The sequence below is a fragment of the Strix uralensis genome, chromosome 4 (assembly GCF_047716275.1).
Source record: "Strix uralensis isolate ZFMK-TIS-50842 chromosome 4, bStrUra1, whole genome shotgun sequence".
NCBI lineage: Eukaryota > Metazoa > Chordata > Aves > Strigiformes > Strigidae > Strix > Strix uralensis.
The window spans coordinates 37,505,962-37,523,448 of record NC_133975.1 but is presented as its reverse complement, the minus strand read 5'-3'; the positions used below and the strand labels follow the sequence as shown (position 1 = coordinate 37,523,448).

At 37.1% G+C, this 17,487-nt stretch overlaps 1 protein-coding gene and 1 long non-coding RNA gene across 2 annotated transcripts in view; one reads left to right on the top strand and one right to left on the bottom strand.

The window, feature by feature from the left end:
* DCTD (dCMP deaminase) overlaps window positions 1-17,487 on the bottom strand; it is a 58,865-nt gene that overhangs the window by 21,570 nt on the left and 19,808 nt on the right. The window lies entirely within an intron of this gene.
* Window positions 3-16,999, top strand: LOC141942127 (uncharacterized). Its single transcript, XR_012628533.1, has 3 exons — window positions 3-261; window positions 15,807-15,908; window positions 16,180-16,999. It is a non-coding gene; the product is annotated as an uncharacterized LOC141942127 (long non-coding RNA).

Here is a 17,487-nt window from a genome sequence, read left to right as displayed (position 1 = left end):
GGGGAGCCCGGCGGCCCCCAGGCCCCGGCCGGCGGCGGGGAGGCCGGTGAGGCTGTTGCTGCAGCGCACCTGCAGCGCCCGGGAACGGACCTCCCCGACCCGGGGGAGGCCGCTTCCAGCCCTGCGCTTCTGTGAGCCTCCGCGGCGCTTTCAGTGAGCTACTTCAGTATCTGCTCTCGCGGTTTTCAGTTTTCTGACAGATGCTGCTTCGAGCGTTGTGCTTTGACACAAGCATGTTTTCACGCAACTCACGCTCTTGAGGTAAATGCTATTTATGAAAGCTTGGCATTAGCATATTAAAACGTCTAAAAATCGGATTTTTGTTCTCTGGATATGAAATTGATGTGGAAAGTGAATTATGGTTTATTAATACCTCCAGCTGCTGCCAGGTTTTAGAAGTCTCCCAGGATGCTCAGGTAGCTGAACATATATATATAGCTCATTACAGTGTAAAATAAGTGGTCTAATAATAAATATTAAATGTTGGTATGGTGTATTTGTCATCCTTCTGTGAGGAGCTGCCTGTCCTGGCTGGCTGGTTGCCACAGGGTCCTGCCTTTACGGAGCACTCAGATGGGAGCAAGGTGCAGATGTTCACTCCACGAGGCTGAGACATCAGGTGAAGGCTGCCCAAACCCAGCCGTACGTGTCCGATTTGGTTCCCACTGGAGGCAGTGACAGGTGCAACAAATTCGGTGAGAGCAGTGATGGACAAAGGGAAAACACTCGCCTCTGAGAGTATCCCCAAGAGGGATTTGTGTGCGTGAGCCGTGCAGCTCGCACTACACGTGTGCTGCACCATTGATCTGAACATGGTCAACAGACATGGCTGAGATAATGGTTTCCTGCAGCCTGGTCAAAAATCTTCATCAAGAAGGACAATTCAGGTTGGAAAAAAGGACATTTTTGCGAAACTGGGCAAATAGCAGTCCTATCCCAGAAGCTGTCTTTATAGTTCCCTCTTACTGAATCCCAGAAGCTGTCTTTATAGTTCTCTCTTACTGACCATATGCATAGCAAACCACAAGTTTGCTTACACCAGGTAAGTTAGTACACCAACATGTCTGCAAGAAACCAGTTACATCAAGGAACCTGCCATGCTCATAGTTATTCTTGAAGCTATGCCAAAAGAGAGAGCCTGCAGTGATCAAAACAGAAGAACACACTGTTAATATGTTTTCATATTTAGATTGCTGTATCAGCTAGCTATCTTTTTTTTTTAAAACAAATGACAAACCATCAAGTATGAAAATGTTACTTAATTTCACAGATACTCCTATTCAGTTGTAACCACAAGACTTGGCAGAAGCAGCCTGTTATATTTCAACTGACAAGTTTTCCAGCCCTCAGAGTGGGAAAACATACAGCTATTTCAGTTTGCAAGACTTCTATTATCACAATTTCATACGGACAACAAATGTTCATGTATGATTTGTTAATGAATGAAAAGGAACAATTTAAATGCAAGAAAAAGAAAGGAAATTTAATGAAAGTGATATCACTCAGGAAAGCATAAGCCTGAAAGTGAAATGAACGGTCTGATTATGGTTGATCACGAAGAGAGTTAAAGAGCACTCATTTAATTAATCTGGAGAAAAAAATTAGCGCAATTGAGTTCAAAAAGTTTTCTAATATCTGTATATGTGTTTCTGCACTCTTGAAATATGAATTAAAATTAATAGTGCTACAATTACCCATGCCAAATTTGTTATTTTTCATAATTAAGATTCTGAGGATAAACCATAACAACTACTAACCTTTAAAAAGCAGCGCTTATATGCTGATCATACACAGTGAATGATGGATTTTCTAGTCTGTGAACACTGATTAGGAGTTCTTACAAACTATTCCCTTCCTCTAAATTTATCACGTTTTCCAGCTAATATCTATAAATCAGCTAGAACCAAATTCAAAATAATACAATCCCCATTTCCCAAAAAGAAACCAAACTAAGGTGCTTGCTCCCTTCTCTTTCTCTCCCATCATAGAAGAAATATACACTGCAAAATAACTGGTTATATTATTAAGCAATGAGTGCGGTTTTCAACTTTCTATAAAATTACATAAGAATTATTTTTGAAATGCAGAACTTAAATGTTTTTGTGATGCTTAGCAAATAAGTTTCCATAATAATGTGAACTACTCTTACATCTCCATCTGTTAAATTCACAAATGTATCATTTTTTTAATTTTTCAAAGGTTATTGATTCTTCTATCTTGTTCTTCGTCAGAAAACACACCAACAACATTCAGCATTTCTAATAATACAGCAGTGATATACGGCCTGAGAAGGAAGACTTCTGGTGAAACTTTAGTTAGTAGTGTTGCTAACTGACACATTTTCTGGAAACCCAACTACATTTCAGTTTTCTCCTGGTTTGGTCTTTTTTTTTTTTTAAGAATTATACTGAAAACTCCTAATGTGGCCAAGTTGTGACTGCTCTTCTGACAATGTGCTATGGAGGTGGTACCTGACATGACAGCCTCTTTCTTCATGCAGACGTCGGAAGTAGGTTATGTGGTTACAGATATCTAGAGAAAGTTACACCTGGATTAGGTGAGATTGAGGCCAGGATCCTGTGGTCTAAATTTAGGGTTGTGCTGAGGGCAGGTAGCTTGACTTCCTACAGGTGTGAGGCAAAGTCCCACTGCCTGGTAGGTTCCATAAGACTTCTCTGGTGGCTGCCTGCTTTGCAAAAGCAGCAGCTCCTCTGGATCTGCTGTCTGAATCCTCCTCTCCATTAACTCTGTTTTACACTGCGCTCTAGAAGCTTATTTTTGCCCTTCCTCTGTCTCACGACCATTCAGATCTCTGTGACAGAACTGGAGTGCTCTGGCTCAAAGCCCCTGTTAAGATAGGCATGCACTCAAGTAGGCTGAATTTCTTTTAATTTCATATCTGACGCTCTAGCCCTGTCCTTACACATTCCTCTTTTATTCCACAGAAGGAGGATATATGAAGCATGGAGTACCTCAGGTAGTCTTTCATAGGTTATTTGTGTTTGTCTCTCATTTCCTAGGTGAAAGACCTGGGCATGGATTATCATGACCTTGCTGTGTAGATGTCAATAAACAGTCTGAGCTGACTACAAATATTTAAGATGCTCTTATTAATGAGAAGTGATACAAATTTGAAAGACATAGTAAATATATAACCATCTGTCAAGATGCTTATATTTTTAGCTTACTGCCTATGAAATTTTCACATCTTCTACCTTTTGTCAATTTTGATAAATGCAAATCCAAGTTGAGTTTGGGGAAACCCCAGGTTTCAGACCCCCTCCCCACTTTCTTGCTGCTTGCCAACAGACTCTTTTAATTTTGTTGGCAAGCAAGAACTCTCCCCAAATGTAGCATATGTATAAGTTGTCACTCAGGGAGTAATGTTTGCTATTTGCCAGGATATGGAGTATGCAATGTGGAGTGTAGACCACGCTGAAATCACTCTCAAAATTTAAGGGAAAAGTAAAAAGAAATTGCTAATGAGCTGTTGTCTTTTTCTCTAATAGAATGAATTATTCAGGAACTAATTACTAGATTTGGAGAGAAAGACAAATAAATAAATATGACTGTGTCTTTATATCTTAACATCTGGTTCTTCTCTGTCTTTCAGAGAAGTACTGTTTGCTGACAGGATAATTTTCATAGAGGATTATTTTTTAGTCAAGTCTTATCTTCCAAATATTTTTCCAAGTAGGAATTTCTACTTGACTTAAACTTTTCGTCCTATGCTTGCTTACACACCAAGAACATACTAAATACAAATGCAGCTGCTGGTATATGCTGCAGTTCTCAATTTCTATAGTTAATTTAATCAAGAGTACTAATTTATGGCTTCCTCACTGATCAAATGACGTTTGTTGCAATGTCAGGCTTTGTTCAGTGAACAAAGTCCTATTAATGAAACCCTCTTGCTGGAAGACCTAAACAGGGTTAGCTGCAGTAGCTTGTTAGTAAACCAGCCCATTAATAGATTCCAAGAAACTGTTAGATTTTTATATTGTAGCATTTTGCATAGGGAGCATAAGCATTTCAGAATTGCTACAGGCGTTTTAACTTCAGCACGTAACTCTATACACTGTATAATTTTGGAACTACTTATTAATATAGGTGGTAAGAAATGCAATTTATTATGAGCCTTTGATCAAAACCAAATAGGATGGTATCGTGGTAATTTTGGTTCAGATAGAAGCCTGTTGCAAATCCAGTATTGTCAAACTTGGGTGCTAAAATTCAGGACATTGAAATCTATGTTTAGATGCCTACGTTTTTACAGATTTGTAAACACTGAATGTCAGAAGCTCTTGTGCATGATTATCTCTGACAGTATCCAGCCAATACTAAGGTATTTCTATGATTTTCATGTCCTAATGGAAACCTTTCATCTTCTCTATTAGATTTCAATGATTTGTGTATTACCTTACCTTTCTATAGCATCTGTTCCTTGAAAATAATGAATTAAGTGCTGGATGTAAGTTTTCTTCCTTCTTGTCCAAGTCAGACACTATTTTGAGTATCCCATTCTCAATCTTCCAGACTCAAAATTTCTGAAGTTTACTAACTCCTTAAATCCAGAACTCCCTAAATTCAGTTTTTCACCTTGGTGAATAGCAGTTAGAATTTTCTCTGAGAGTTGTCTTTTATTTGAACTTTATTCTGATTGTGGTCACAAATAAGTATATAAATAATACTTTTTAAACAGTCTTCTGTCCCATTTTTAACATTACAGCTATTTTTCATCTCACCTAAAATTTTTATGACCATATGGTGATTTTTCTGTTTTTGACCATTTTCTTGTTTTATTCATACTGACAGTTCTAGTTATAGGAAAATATTATCTGATATTATTTTCTACAGGAAAATATTATCTGATCACCTTGTCATTTCTTTGATATCAGTATATTCTCCAGCTAGATTTGTTCTTTCTGTCTGTTATTTGCTGATGCTTTCTCTTTTTTTTTTTTTTTTAATGTTTGTATCTATGTCTCTAACCAGTCGTCAACTTTTGGAAACTCCTTGTTCCATTCATACCTGCCCTTGCATTCAAATTCCCTGTTTTATGCCAGTTAGTACAATTGAAAGGACAAAGACAAGTGCTAGAAAAACCAGAAGATATTGCACATGATCTTTTCTCCTATCTCCATCCAGAACTGGAAATGACAGATAATCTTGCTAAGTTGTCCTTTGGAAAGTGAACTGAGACAGAAGTCTCAGATGGCAAGTCTTCTGGCAACCCTAGTGTTTTCCTTCAAAATATGAATTACCTTCTTTACCCACCCATACTAGTCATAATCACAGCTATTCCCTAATTAGAAGTGTGAAGTTATTTTTCTGCTTTCAGTATAAAATTTTACTTTCTTGGCCTGCTGCTTCTGTACTCAGCATCTGCCTACATACTTCACAGGTTTCTATTTCTTCTGTTACCTTCCCCTTATTTTTCAAGGCTATTTTAATATCTAAGAAGATTATTTTCTATTTCCATCCCTTCCGATTCAGCATGACTTTCCTATCATGATGCAGTAGCTTTTCACATTACTTCCATGAACTTTCACAAAGTCCCAAAGTCTGTTGCCTTGTATCAACTTGCAAAAACTCCAATTGGGCAGTAACATTACCCATAATCACTACATCAAACACATTCTGCAGAAAGAAACCTTTACTCTTCCATCACATACAAATAATCTTGAATACATGTATCCCTTCACATCTGGGCAATCAGTTTGCTCTTTGGAGTTTTTTTTTCTCCTTCTCCTGATACAAATTCCTTTTATGCTTGTCTCCTTTAACCTCAGTGGAGTTTGTCTCCAAGTTTTTTCTTGTTCCTTTCAAATTTTTCATTGTTTACGATAAGCTTTAGATTTATTCTATAGAGAAGTTTCCTGTCATTTATTTTAGCTGCATCTTTAGATTTCATTATTACTGTGTGATAATACTTAAATCTTCATATAAGAACTGCTATACAGAATAATTTTCTTATATCTTTATGTGAGATTTAGCATGGAAGGTTTTAAGTAAATGTGCTAAATCCATTCTGTGAAAAGAGATGAATTACCCTTTTAGCTAACGTGTGGATTGGGGTAAAAGAAAAAAGAAAAGACAAATACTTCAGGATTCTTAGATATACCACTTTAGCTAGCAAAAGTAAACTAAGTTAAACAGAAATAACTGCTGCAATCACCCTGGTTTTGTCCTGTATCTCACCTCAGCATGATGAGATCCCTTTGACCTACTTGCTTTTCAAGTTTACCAATATTCCCATTTCTCCAAATACCCATTAGCACCAATGGCATTCTCCTTCCTCAGTAATAACTGCTCCATTCCTAGGACATAGCACCAAGTGTGAAAGAGGAAGCACAAAGTCTTCATTTTGTAACATCCTGAGTGTTAGCTTGGCAGCAGGGCAGAGGGAGCTCAGGTGCCACTATCATACTATATGTGACTTCTTTTCATCTCTTCCGACTAAGTTCTGGCTGTTTTCTAAACTCGAACTAATTGCAGAAGAGCAGCTAACAGCCACGCTGCTTTAACTTATCAATAATGAAAAGTGAACTGGAGCTGTCAGGAAATACATTTGACATCCCAGCTTGGAGAACAGGAACTCTGTGCTCCCTCTGTAGATATGAAGGGAAATATAATCATTAGTAAACCTAATTTATTTCATAAGCAGAGTTGGCAGTGTGATTCCTTTTCAAGATTTCCTGGCACTTTCCTATTATGAGATTCTGCTTTTAGTTGTCTACATCAGACAAACATGATTTGATCAGGCTGAAATAACCCAAGCTGAGCATTTGCTTCTACTAAGATTATTTTTTATCTTTCAGGTTGTATCCATATTTTTTATGCTATTGTAACTTTAAAACCATCATAAATAAAAGCACATTCACATTAGGAAGGCATCGACTCAGATGGTAAAGACAGTATATGGTAAATGAGGAATTGTAGCATGGAGCCACAGCAGCTTTGTGCTATAGAAAACATGATTAGGTAAAGAAGGTGAAGAGCAGGAAGTGATCCTTGAAGCGGGAATCGTTAGGGAATTCAAAGGTGGATGGGCTATAGATTGTGGAAAGGGAAGACAGACATTAGTTAGATATTTCCAATTCTTATTTCTCGGAATACAACAGAATATTATTAAGGTTCAAAGTAGTGAAGAAAAATTGTCTTTTGAGGCCAGCCTTCACAGCAGCCTAGGGAGATAAAGAAATTAAGTAACAGATGTACTTCATTTTTTTCAAAACTGTGGAAGCAAGAGGGAACTGAACTGTGATATTCTTCATTTACAGGGAAGTAAACTAAAAAACTCCCTATTACTGCTACAAAAATTCAGTGGGTTCTATAGGGACAGTAACAGGGAGAACTCTGAATCTCTCCACTGGTATGTATGTCCTCTGGGGTGAGCATTTTTCCACAGAAGATGAACGTCTTACACAAGCAAAATAAGAAACAGGCCAAAAATCAGAAGAATTTTATGGGCTTTGTGAAAATTGGCTACTCTTGTTAGTACAAATTTTTGGATAAAAATGTTTCCATGCAAAGAGTCTGTTAAATTGACTTTAACATTTTTTTAAAGGATTAGACAACAGAGGCGAGATATTATTATTATTATTGGGAGATATTATACGGGTCATTTTGTTTGCACATTTTGTGTTAGAAAATTCTTCAAGATTTTGAACAGCGCTTCAGCTGATGTGCAGTATGAGAACCTGAAATTAGCTAGCACAATGGAATCAATATCAAGCAATATTTTGTCTCTGAAAGAAATTAAGTCTGACAGAGAAGAGTAAAAGCAGTGCAAGGAAACAGAGACTCTGGCTAAAAAGCTGGATACAGAAATTCCCTGTAAAGCAGTACAAATTAGTTGATGTCACCAGAGCAAGAAAACCATAGTGACAGAATAAAATGTTATCCAGGTTCCAGAATACTTTATTATCACCACCTTAGGTCACTAAGCTTCACAAGCCATATCCATCAAGTTTGATAGCAGTATATATACTCACAGCTGAAGCTAGAAGGTGCAGTGCTTTAATGTACTAACGATTTACATTAAGACACCTGGGTTCAAAGTCAGTTTATGACAAGAACAAAATGGGTTTGTTGGTCTCAGCCTGCTCTCTAGTGGACAATTGCACATAAATCCAGTCCTCAGAATCCCAAGAATTAGGTTTGTTGGCCAAGACATATGGTGAAATTCATATTCTCTGAACAACATTATTAAAAATAAAATTAAGCTGGATATCTGTGCTTTCTGTGCTATTCTGAAACACTGTAAGATGAGACATTTCCATCAGCATCTCTTAAATACTGTATTCAGTATTCTTGTTACCAGGATTTTAAAGGATACAACAGAAGGGGAAACAGTACAATGGGAGGCAGCAAAGGCAATTAGATGCTTCCGTGTTAAGGGAAAATGAAGATAAAATGACATACTGCCATAACAGACATATATAATGTTTATGACTAGGTAAAATATTTGTCTTTATTTACCCTTTCTCACAATACAAGACACTGAGAAACAAAAAAAAATGAGACACATAATAATGATAAAAGGAAATATTTTCTTGATATACAATTAACCTGTAAACTCATGTCTGAAAGACATCTTAGAGGACTTAAAAATAGTATGCTTTTATATGAATAATAAGAATAGCAAGAGTTATGTTAGTATTAAAATGTATGAGGGATATAAACTCTCATGATTCAAGATATAAAACAAACATAAATTTCCTAGAGCATGGGAAGAAACTACACCCACAGATGTTTTATTTCATTAGTGTATCCCATACAATGGTTACATTCACTTCAGCAGGCAGGCAGTAGAATGCTGGAGTCTTAAGATTTGTGTAGTCTGTAGTATTTCCTATGCTACCAAGATAAATTCCTTGGTGCCTCATTTGCAGAAATCAGCTGCAAAAAATTGTCTGGCACTGTGACCCCATTTCAGGTTATTCCCCTTTACATTGCTTAACCTTTTATTAGTCAGGAGAACAATACTCACTGATATCCAAGTATTTACAATTACAATCATGTGCCAACTACAGAGGCAAAGTAAACATTTTATTGAGTTAAAGTCTCTTTTCAAATTTTTTTTAATATAAAAAATAATGGTAGTTATCACTAACATTACATTACATTATTTTCTCTCTATATGTAATATATTAACATACATATACACTATATTAACACTCACAGTTTTTTACAGTCTTATGCTTTGTCCTAGTCTAAGCTGACCATTCCATTATTCTTAATCATGTCATCTACCTCACTTTATTTGCAGAAATGTTTGAACACTTCTGTGTTTTACAAGCCTACATTTCAAGATAAATTTAAAATTCAATTCTTTTCCAAATAAAGTTCACCTTACGGAGTGGGTACTGCTTACCCTGTTTAGAATGCTATCTTTCTAGATTTTACATAATAATAATAAAAAACCCCAGTCTCTTTTTCCATCTCTTAATGTCAGAGCAGCCTCTCTGACATTATTCTGATTCCAAAGAATCATCATTTTATGTAAGAAAGTAATTTCACCCTCGATTTTGCAAAGAAATGCAACACCAGTTATATTTTAAAGGGCAATTTATCAAACATTAATTTCCATTGCTCTCTCAGTTACTAATTATACTATTAGTTTATCAAAGTTTTTCTTTCTATGGTGCTTTCATAATTACCACTTCTGATTATTTTATTTCCAAACTTCTGATAGTTGATGGTTTACTTAAAGGTTGAGCCAGTAAATGCTAGTATGAAGATATGAGTTATCATTTACAGAAAAACATTTTTTCTAGACTTTGTAGATAAAAAGTGAATTTTAACTACTCTTTGAAAGTGAACTAAGTGAATCTGAAAGCCTCTAAAATCACAAGACAAATAAAGTCAAATCTTAATTTATTGGAGAAGGGAGCTGACTCATAATTTTTGCTTATGTGAAGATGACAATATGCTTCCATGAGTAAATTCTTACTCCAAAATTATGTATTTATGGAACAGCTTGACAAGTATAATTTCCTTGAAGATAAAAAAAATAATTAGAAATATTAAATAGGACCTAAATTTGTCAAGCATAACGCAGAAGAATGAAACAGCTAAGACTCATATAACTTCAAAAGAATTTGAATTATGCATTTAAATTCAGACTTGTGGCATGAACTAAGATAATTACCAGGAAAATAGCAGCTTTTGCAGTCAATAACAGACATTGGATTGAGTTTGTCAATTTTTCTGAGCTGACAAATGAAAGATGATGGCTGCGGAAATGAGCTCCAGATTATATGAGAACTACTACAGTCCGTAAGAGCTAATGCTTTTATTCTCAAAGCCTGAAGCTGTAAGAAATATTAATAAAGTTATTTATATTTAGCTCATTGTAGTACACAGGTACCCAGTAAAGAAAGGTTTCTTGATGGTCGTAGTCGTCTGTTTCCACTTGCCATCAAAAACAAGCTTCCAAAAAATGTTTTTCTGCTCTATTCTCCTGATAATTCAATGGCAGTAGGACCAAGAAAACCCTCTCAGAAGTACCGACTGCTTGCACAGAACTTCAGTTGTACTCATGATCACCCGCTGGCAAATACTAATGCACAGAACAAAAATAAGATAGCTATAGCACAAAATCAATAGTGCTGAAAATGGGATATAGCAAGTGTACTGGTAAAGGAGAAATCCCACCCATAATAGCGGTGCCTCACTGCTAGAGGACAAATAAATAAAAAAACAGTATTTATGCAATGCAAGATCTTAATCTTTATTTGTGATCTTACAAAAGAGCTTAAAATCCTTTACTTTCTGCAGAGCAGAGATCTGTGCATACTAAAGGAGGAACATACTGTAACCATGACTATATATTCCAGGGATATAAACCACTGAATGACAGCTCAGGATCAGCCAAAGCTGATCAAAGCCTCAGGAATCCTATCTCCCCAACTTCTGCGGGAGCCCACTGTGACAAGCTTATCTCTTTGATCCCAAATTTAGAATATGTCAGAATAGGTTAATCCTATATGTTTATTTTCATATTTGACAATATTTTTTTAATTAAAGTGGTAGGCAGGACCCAACTTTCAATTTTCTCACTGGTTTCCATCACTTGGAAAGTGCCATGACATGGAGAAAAATTTTAACTTTTTCAGCTTTTCCTCAGCTCTTCTTCAAAAGGCTTCTGAACTGAGTTGCACAGAAACATGAGTAGTAAAAAAACCTTAGAATAGAAGTCTGAAGAAGTACCACAGGAAGGAAGTGAGAAGAATCCCAGTCCATTATTATTTTCACACCTCATTATTTTGAAAAGTCATTGATTGTGAATGCCATAATTGAAGTGTCTTAGCCATGATACAGATTTCCCAGACCAGACAGTCAGTTCCCCTATACCCAAAGGTATAGTACACTTCAGACAAACAGGCCATCACCCTAAGCAATGGACCTTCCTACGAGCCTGACTGGCAGCTGAGCTACCCAAAGCATGCAAGGTCCCTTATGTGACGTTGATGAGAAGGCAGCCCTACATCTTCCTTCTGCATAATCTCGTAATCATTCACTGCAATCGTCACGACTGACTCTACACGGAAGCCTCAGTACTGAGCCATTCGCTTTGGTTCTGCTGACCCTATGCGTGCAAGAGTCATGAAACAGCTAGGTCACTGAACAAATACTATAGAGAGTATGATGCTTTAGCAGGGAAGCTCAAGGCACATGCTAATATCTATAGCCTTACTGTGCAGAGGACCACTCTGATTGTCAGAGAAGTCCAGTCACTCCCCACCGTCATGGTTCCAAAATGTTAGTAAGAGTGCCACAAAAATACAAACATGGATAACTGTCCACCAAAATCGATATTGGTATGAGGGAGAGAAGCACAGGGCAGCTGCATGAATTAATTATCCATAGGAGTAGGGGAAAAAGCAAGGGCAGGTAAGAACACTGTCCTAGAACAGCACATATCCCCCCATATCTCCCCATATTTTCATTTTTTTGTTCTCTACAAACCCATCTCTGAGGAAGGGAACCTTGCCAGGAATCTTCTTCAACATCTCTAGACTAGATCACGGTCAAGGAACAGCTAGGGGCTTACACCCAGGTACTTCTTCCCTACAGTTTTGTTTTAATTCAAAAAAATAGTAAGAAAGAGGAAGTTTGTAAAAAGGAAGTGGAGGGCAGCTCAGAGTCTCAACTCTGTACAGGCACCAAGGAACCTATTTAAGGATACTGTAGTAGAAATACATACTTAAGACAGACTTCAGAAAGGACAAATGGAAGCTGGTGCAACTAACCAGCAGGGTAAGTGACTGTTAGAAGCAAAAATACATCTTTGAAAATGCTGAAGTCATGTTGAAATGACACAAGAAGAAAGAGTTACAAACTCTGGCAGGTTAAATGTGAAAACATAATAAGGCAGACCAAAAAGCATCTGAAAAATAACTAACAAAGGAATCAAAACTAATAATCCTTTTCTCTACAAAACACATCAGGAGCAGGAAGTTTGCCAAAATCTGTAAGGCCAGTTGACTTTCAGGGCATAAAAGAGTACTCGGAGAAGACAAGGTCATTGCAGAGAAGCTAAGTGAACTCTTTGCATTAGTGGTTGGTCTGAAAGGAACTGGGAAGATTTCAAAACCAGAACCTTTCTTGGTGGGGGACTCATTGGAAGATCAGTCTGAAATTGAAATTACTGTAGAAGAGATTATGGAATAAATAGATAAAGTGAAAATCACCAGGACCGTATAGTATTCACTCCAAATTTCTAAAGGAACTCAAGTACGAAAGACCTGAATTACTCACGGCAGGATGTAACCTATTGCTTAAAATTGCCTTGCTTCTGGAAGGCAGCAGATACAACATCAATTCTTTAAAAAGGTTCCAGAGAAAATCCAGGGAATGGTAGGAATGTAAGTCTGATGTCTACTGGCCAAATTACTAGAAACCATGATAAGGAACAGAATTAGGGGACACCTGGATAGCTCTGACAGATCTTGGGGCAAGACTGAGAAAAAGTAGTTGGAAAATGTGTGGCTTTTGTTCCCAGATGGAGGAAAAGGCCCAGAAAATAAAAGACCTCTTACTGGTAAAATGAGACACTATTCACTGTGTTACTCTTTTCAGTGCATTCAGAGGTAGCTCAGTAAATAGGATTTTGTCAATCCTAGATAAGGCCAGACTCTGTAGTGACCTGACAGTGCAGAGTCTCAGGACCTGTCTGTTCTTCTCTTGACTTGAGCTGATTTTCTTATTTTTTCTGTGTATGACCATTGTCTAGCAGTCAGGTGGGTATTGCCTAACTGGGTTGAGCTTGGTCCGTGGATACTTTAATGCAAAGCATTTGATGCTGTCCCACACAACATCCTTGTCTCTAAATTGGAGAGACATGGATTTGACGGTTGGACCACTCAGTGGATAAGGAATTGGCTGGATGGTTGCACTCAAAGAGTTGCGGTCAATGGCTCAATGTCCAAGTGGAGAGCAGTGACGAGTGATGTTCCTCAGGAGTGGTCAGCCTGACACGTCAGCCAGTGTGGTAAAAGCACTAAGGCATATGAATGGCTGCAGAACCAGTCCTCTAAGCTAGAGTCTGAAGCTGACTACCAGCCCGTGAAGTTGGCTGTAGTGGTCAAGTTTATGGGACCATGCTTTGCATATGGAACACAACTATGTTCTCTCTGCACGGAGAGTCACAAACTCAGGCTTTGTTGTTTTGATTTCATGCAGCCGAAAGAGAAGATGCTTACATTTTTCTGTTTATTTTTTGTCATTATTTAAAATCCGTATCAATTAATAAAGCACCAAAAAATGAAGTATGTAAGGAAAAAAAAGTGTTGCTAACAAAAGTCTATATTGCCCTTAACGTGCCCACAAAATTTTCAGTGAAGTCAGAAGAACAGCATATGGCAAAAGTCTCAAATCAGCCTTCTTTTCACCATGATTCCCTGTGGAATTCATAGGTGTTTCAGTGGCAAGGAATTTTAAAGGAATTCCAGTTCTAAATATATAATAGCCTAATAGGTTGGAACAGTAATTCTTCTTCCATCAATTTTAATGGGTACTTTTTAGATTTAATGTGCTTGTCACATTTTTGCAGACTCATTATTTCCTTCCTTTGTTGTCTTCACATTGCTACAGAGTCGCACCCCAGGGTACTTTATGAAACTGTAACTGATGTAAAAACTTGATTGGCAGATTTTTGTGTGTAAAATATATGTTTCATGACATTTTAAAGTATTTCTTTATGGAATTTACTTTGTTCTCTATTACGCTATAGTTCCTTTCTGTTATGTGAAAATGCATTTTTGCATTGGGTACAGAACCAAATATGTTGCTCTATGTACTGTCAGTAAAATGTTAAATATTGCTTATGGCATTATGACAGGTATCTAAAAATACAAAAGGAACATTTCTGTTTTGGTAAACTGCCCAGACCTTCCATGCAAAAAGAATTTTTAATATTTCGGTGTCAAGATTACCAGAATGGAAATCATGCATAACAAACTAGATTAATTTCTTTGAGGAAATGACAGTAAGAGCAGACAAGAGTAAAGAAGTATACATTATTCACTTGGATTCCAAGGAAGCTTTTAAGCCAGTACCAAATACATTATTAATGAATAGGGTAAGAAGGTAAGGAAGTAATACTCAACTGGATAACAAAGTGGCTTGCTTACAAAGTCAAGGAATGACCATAAATGTAAAAGGAAGATGATGACGAATGCAGCACCACAGAGCTTAGCATTAGATCCTCATCTTCACCGTAGTAATGAACCAGACAACTGACAGATCTTCAAGGTGTGCAATTTGATGTGTCAGGAACACAGGTAACAGCTGGTCATGATCAGAAAGGAGGAAAATATAGTACAAACTGAATGGAAAGCATGAATATGTATATGCCATAGAAGTGAAAATTTAAAATGTATAAAAGTAAGCATAAGGAAGTTAAAAAACTAACAGAGATTATGCTCTAAATTATGGGCTGTACTGAGCATGTCAAAGACCTGGCAGTGTTCAATACAAAGTTTAAAACATCAGGTAATTAGATAAATTATTATATTAAATTACATTCAAACCATTTGGTAAGAATGTAAAATACTACATAAATACAATTAGCCATTCGATATCTGGCAGCAACTAGAAGGACAAAAATTATATGCAGAAGATGGAGAATGCTAAATCCAGACTCATGTACAAAGAAGTGTGAAAAGAATTGAAAACTAGAATATTAGTTTGAATCTGTCCCAGGAAGACAAAGATTAACAGTTCTTTCCATCAGTTTGTTTGGCTGTCTTTGTGCAGTGAACTGGTAATTATGCCTCTAGACACATTAGTGATTGACAGAATTGCAAAATTAATCTGTCTTTTTCTCTGAGAATCTTCAAGTTATTCTCAGAAAATCAGAAGGAGGTACACAGGTAGAGGACAGTACTTGTTGGAAGACTGCTGTGATACCTAATAAAGAGGGATTTAGCACACCGTATTTCAAAAGCGTGTATATTAAGCACTAATTGATGATCTTCATTGCTATACTCTCTAACTAGTGAAGTACATGCTAAATACATCACTGCTGTATATATCATTGCACTTTGAGTGTTGCAGTGTGAGTTCCCTCTGAAGGTGCATACTCAAGAGCAGTGAGTGGAAACAGTGCTATTGCTACCAAATCCTTGATTTATGTAAGTCACATGGAGGTTTAGTCTCCCACCTGCCTTTTCCATTTCCAAATGCAGCCTCTAGGAGAAACAGTTAGACAAGATTAAGACAACAATTGCAAACTACACTTCACCGCATTTGACCATACTCATTAGCATCAAAATTGCTTATTCTTTTGACAACAGCAGCTCACAAATAAACACCTGGCTGAAGCTGAAGCAAAGAAGTGATGCTACTTGAAGAGCTCACAGAGGCACTAAGTCTACTCTGACTGAAAATACAAAATGGTAAGTGGCCAACTCAGTCCATAATTAGGGACTGTGGATTCTTACATTTTTGCATCTGGGACTAATGCTTGCTCTCGGGCAGTTGTCTTTATCGAACTGCACTAGATGATGATCTTGCTTTGTTATTCATACTTCAGTTACCTAGATTACAGCATAGCAGTGTGAAACCTGCAGCTCTCCAGAAGCTCAAACCTGTTATTCATCTTCTGAGAATCAGTCAATTCTGGACACGTAAAGCTCATGCTCCGCTCTCCATATTGCTTTTTCACAGATTTGAAGTTTGAAGATCTGAGATCTCTGTATTCTGCAGCCTCAAGACAAGCTGACTGAAAGCTAGAAGATGAAGAATGTGAGGTTATGACTTGACAGAGTTGCTTCTTTGTCAGCCTCTATCAGGATAACATCTACCTGTATGACAGACAAAATTCTGGAGTGACTGAGGGTAGGGCAAAGAAGAAAATATAGAATCAGTTCTTGAAGAAAGGAAAGACTATCACACAGGGTCACTACCTTCTGTTTCATGTGCAAGACCAGCTAAACCATAAAACAGACCCCTCTCAACAAAGCAAACCCTAAAGATGCCTATGTATTTCCCTAGTATTCTTAGGACAGAGGTTAAATGAGGATAGTCATCACACCTCATTATTGTAAGGCATTAAAATAGTAAGATAGCAAGTGCAGCATAATAGCATAGCATAGCAAGAATAGAATAGAATAGAATAGAATAGAATAGAATAGAATAGAATAGAATAGAATAGAATAGAATAGAATAGAATAGAATAGAATAGAATAGAATAGAATAGGGTCTTTTTTCACAGCGAGTTCTAACCTTCGTACCTAGAGCAATACAGCTGCCTTCCTACTGATGTCAGATGCTTATGGAGAAAATAGGACTGAAAGCAGTGATTCTGGGGGGATCCTTTCTGAGAGGTTTTTGTGCTGGGGATCAAAGTACAGAGAAGAAAACAAACCTCTTCCTTGACTCACCTGAATCCTTCTCACAGCAAGGGGATGAACTAATCTCTGCCATGCTAGCCTGTTCTGTGTTGGTTTTTGTAGATCTTCTATGTTATTAAATCTTTCTAAGTCAGTATGGAGGGTGTTCATGGTTTTCTTTTATGATTCTCTTGAATTAGACTATGGCTGTTCTTGCTTAATTTTTAACATATCTCAGATATTTTCATCATCTTACTGGGTGATGGTAATATAAAAGCGTTGTCAAACTCTCTGATGAACCTTAGATCTATACTTCATATCTAATATTTTCATAAAGAATTTTTCCTCAAAGACATTCAAATATCCACCTCTGGTAGATTTCCAGATTTTGTATCCACACATTAAAATGCAAATTAGCCCTACTCTCCCTCCTTAAAGCAATCTCCTAATGCTTCTTTTCATACTATTGTCAGTTTCTAACTTTTGAATGCTCAGTTTTGCAATACTAATGACCATTTTTGGTAGAATATGCAAAACAGAGCAATCTGCTGTTAGCACGACTGGCATCAGTGGTATTATTCCTACTCTTTGTGAGTACAATGATGAATACAAATAGGCCCAATGCATTTGAGAATAGTTTCTT